The 4,409-nt window shown below is 50.6% G+C and overlaps 1 long non-coding RNA gene across 1 annotated transcript in view; it reads left to right on the top strand.

Annotated features, from left to right (window-relative positions):
- LOC140419927 (uncharacterized) overlaps positions 1–4,409 on the top strand; it is a 378,337-nt gene that overhangs the window by 347,557 nt on the left and 26,371 nt on the right. The gene's annotated exons all lie outside the window — the stretch shown is intronic.

The raw sequence follows: 4,409 nt of genomic DNA, 5'->3' as shown, positions 1-4,409 counted from the left end.
TTTTCCCATTGGTCAGCATCTGAGCGGTAAGGTCAGCGGAAGAGAGCTCACATGCGCATGCGCAGCATCCCCACTCCCTGAGACATGCGCAATCCCGGGTCAGGGGATGGGAAAACCACCGACGGCCGGAACTGTCAGGCGGTTGCCTGGAAACCATCTCGAGGAAGTTTTGGGGGCGAGGAAACAGAGGGTGGGGGCTGGGCTCGCGTGTCTGCGCGCCGGCGTGTGCGCTCTAATGCAGTGACGTCACCGCGGAGCGGATTGATTCGTATTGGCTGATTTAGAGAATGAGGGCCTTTGTGATGTCACAATGTGGAGGTTGAAGGGTTTCAGACTAAAACTTCCTCTTCTACCAACATCTGGGAGCAAATCAATGTCTCCCCCTTTCAGAAGTTCATAAGGTATAGGAGCAGGATTAGGCCATTTGGCCCATTGATCTGCTCTGCCATTCCATCATGGCTGATCTCATCCTGGCCTTTTCTTCCCGGTCCTGAGAGTTCTTCAGAACCCTTCGACCCAATTAACAATCTGTCCAACTCCTCCCTAAATTTACTCACTGTCCCAGCTCCACCGCACTCTGGGGTAGTGAATTCCACAGATTCACAGCCCTTGGGAGAAGCAGTTTTTCCTCAACTCTGTTTTGAATAGGGCAGCACTGTGGCCCAGTGGTTAGCACTGCTGTCTATACGGTGCTGAGGACCTGGGTTCGATTCTGGACCTGGGTTCGATCCCGGCCTGAGGAGTCATTGGTAACTTGCAGCAACTGTAGAGAAAGGAAGTGAATCTAGTCTGTATTTTCCACACATTTAGAGTTCAGTAATATAGACACATTTATGTCTGGCAGTCTGCATGGAGATTTTCAGGCCTCTCCAAGATGGGAAGCAGTGAGCAGGGATCTGTCAGTCAGCCGGAATCAGCACCTTTAGATAATTAGGAGGATGAATATTACATACAGCAGAGTGAAAATGGAGGGAGAGTGTGTTGGATGGAAACTAGAATTGCCTGTTCTCAATTTTCGTTTGTCAATTCCTTTTACAGGATATTAGATGAAGATTTGCAGAAAAAAACCTAACGCCACTTCAGGATTTGAAATTAAATGAAATGAAAATCACTTATTGTCAGAAGTAGGCTTCAAATGAAGTTACTGTGAAAAGCCCCAAGTCGCCACATTCCGGCGCCTGTTCGGGAAGGCTGGTACGGCAATGAACCATGCTGCTGGCAAGCGTGGGTCTGCTTTAAAAGCCAGCTATTTAGCCCAGTGTGCTAAACCAGCTCCTAGCCCCTATTTGGAAGAGTCACTTGGTTTATCGGGACCTGAATATCATCAGGAGAACCATCACTGCAAAAGACACTTCTGGGATGAAGGTTTGCCAGTCAGGCAAAGGAATAGAATGGAAGTAAACATAGGAACGAAGAATCACATTGGGCTGGTCCCAGGAGAATTGAGTGACAACTTCAGCGATGTAACCATGTTTGATTTTGTGAAAAGTAAAAGGGCAACATTCTATTTATAGTTTAAGGGATACGTTCCCTGTAAAAATAATGTTTAGGCATTGTTGCTTCTCGTTTGTTTGTTGCAGTAAAAGTGAACTCGCTGGTGTCTCAGCAGGGTGGATATATGAGTGAATCCCTTCCCACACTCAGTGCAGGCAAATGGTCTCCCCCGGTGTGAACTCGCTGCTGTTTAGGTCGCTTGGATGAATCAGTGAATCCTTTTCCACACACACAGCAGGTGAACAGCTTCTCCCAGTGTGAACCCGCTGTTGCGTCAGCAGGTTTGATGACCAAGTAGATCCCTTCCCACTCACGGAACAGATGAATGGTCACTCCCCAGTGTGAGTGCATCAATGAGTTTCCAGCTCAGACAGGAAACCAAATGCCACCTCACAATCCCCACATTTCCACGGTTTTGCGCCAGTGTGAATGCGCTTGTGTCTTGACAGGCCAGAAGATTGGCTGAAACCTCGTCCACACACACAACACATGTATGGTTTCTCTCCACTGTGAACGGTGTTTTTTCCTTCCATGTGAATTGATGGAATTCCCTGCCCAGTGAAGCAGTTGAAGCTCCTTCATTAAATGTTTTCAAGATAAAGATAGATAGTTTTTTGAAGAATAAAGGCTTATGGTAGTTCTGGCGGGGAAGTGGAGCTAAGTCGACAATAGATCAGCCATGATCTCATTGAATGGCGGAGCAGGCTCAAAGGTCCAGATGGCCTACTCCTGCTTCCAGTTCTTATGTTCTTATATTATGTTCAAAACCTGCTGATATTCAGTAATGATAACTTAAGCGACTCCATTAGATCCTGATGTGATATTTCCCGAATACAAACCTTCCCCTTCCAATATCCTGTGAAATCAGTTTGGACAGAAAAAAGGAGTGAGAGAAAATCCAGAAGAACACAAAGGTGGGTTGTGAAATTGAGCTGAAATCTGGTCATTTGTGAGGCCGGCACTAGGAAAAGGTCACCTTGAAAACTGCCAGATCTTCACAAAAGAACAACCGATTCACTGATGTCGTTCAGGGAAGGGAACCTTCCACACGTCTGGGCCAGAAAAGTTTCAGGCCTCTGTGGGGGAGGAGAGTGAGAAAAGATTGAGAGCAGAGGTGGAGAAGGAGAGGGAATTTATATTTCCAAAATCTAACCAGAACATTGACAGAATCTCCCAAACCCTCAACCTCCGCCTCCTTGAAGGACCAGGGTATCGGGTCTGTGAACACCATCACATCTAGATTCCCCTCCAAGGCACACACAGTTCTGACAGTAAGTAATGGGTGAGCTGAAACTTTCTCCACTTCAGTATTGGGAAGACATTGCGTTCAGCCCCTGTAACAAACTCCATTTATTAGCCACTGACTTCAAACCTCATCCTGACAACTGTATTGAGTCTGAAAGAGATTGTCCAAATGGTTGGTGTGATATTTGACCCCGTGACTTGCTCCCAACCACATATTTACATCATCTTGAAGACTGGATTCCACCTCAGTAACATTGCCTGACTCCACCCAAGGCTCAGAGCATCTGTTGCTAAAACTCTGATCTATTCCTTTGTTATCTCTGAGAGATCTATGCTCCTCGAATTGATACTTCCTGAGTATTCCTGATTTTATTTACTCTGTCTTAGGTGGCATCACCTGAAGGTGCCAAGACCACAAGACTTTGTAAGGTGCACCTTGTACACCACCTTCAGTGGCATCAGCCCCAGCCTCGCACACAAAGTCGAGGCATTTAGCCTCCGAAGCACCTCAAAGCACACTCCCTCCTCCAGCGCTTTTCCTCCCACTTTGCCTTAACCCCTCCATGGACACGCCATCCTCCTCCAAAACACTCCTGTAAATCACCGAGACGAACCCCTCTCCACAACCCCCCACCCGCGTCCGCTGACAGCACAGCCTCCAACAGCGAGGAGACAGGCACTATTGGGAAGATCGGGAAGACCTTCCTTGCAAAGTCCAGCACCCGCATATACCTGAAACATTCTCCCCACGCCAATCCAAACATATCAGTCAGCCCCTCAAAGCTCGTAAACTGCCCTCCCAGAAACAGGGGCGGGATTCTCCGACCCCCCCACCGGGTTGGAGAATCGCCGGGGGCTGGCGTGAATTCCGCCCCCGCCGTTTGCCAAATTCTCCGGCACCGGATATTCGGCAGGGGCGGGAATCATGGCACGCCGGTCGGCGAGCCCCTCCCCCCCCCCCGGCAATTCTCCATCCCGCAATGGACCGAAGTCCCGCTGCTGGAATGCCTGTCCCGCCGGCAAGGATCAAACCACCTCTCTTCCCGGCAGGACTAGGCGGCGCGGGCGGGCTCCGGGGTCCTGGTGGGGGGGGCGATATGGCCCCAGGGGGTGCCCTGGCCCGCGATCGGGGCACACCGATCCGCGGGAGGGCCTGTGCCATGGGGTCACTCTTTTCCCTCCGCGTCGGCCACAGTCTTCACCATGGCCGACGCGGTAGAGACATCCCCCCTGCGCATGCGCGGGGATGCTGTCAACAGCCACTGACGGTCCCGCGCATGCACGGACTTCCGCCGCCCGGCAAAGTCCTTTCGGCCCTGGCTGGCGAGGCGCCAATGGCCTTTCCCGCAGGCTGGCGGCACGCCAACCACTCCGGCACGGGGCTAGCCCCTCAAGGTGAGGACTTGGTCCCTAAAGATGGGAAGAAATCCGCACCTTTGGGGCGGACCGACGCCAGAGTGGTTCCCGCCACTCCATCCGGCCGGGACCCACCGCCCCGCCGGGTAGGAGAGAATCCCACCCAGGGATTCTATAATTCTAACTTTTAAAAAATATTTTAGAGTAGCCAATTATATTTCTTTTCCAATTATCAGACAATTTAGCGTGGCCAATCCACCCAACCAGCACATCTTTGGCTGTGAATATTATTCTAACTTAGGATGACCACTCGT

The sequence above is a fragment of the Scyliorhinus torazame genome, chromosome 5, assembly GCF_047496885.1.
Source record: "Scyliorhinus torazame isolate Kashiwa2021f chromosome 5, sScyTor2.1, whole genome shotgun sequence".
In the NCBI taxonomy this organism is placed as follows: domain Eukaryota; kingdom Metazoa; phylum Chordata; class Chondrichthyes; order Carcharhiniformes; family Scyliorhinidae; genus Scyliorhinus; species Scyliorhinus torazame.
The sequence above is the reverse complement of the archived record's forward strand: the minus strand, read 5'-3'. Positions and strand labels throughout refer to the sequence as shown.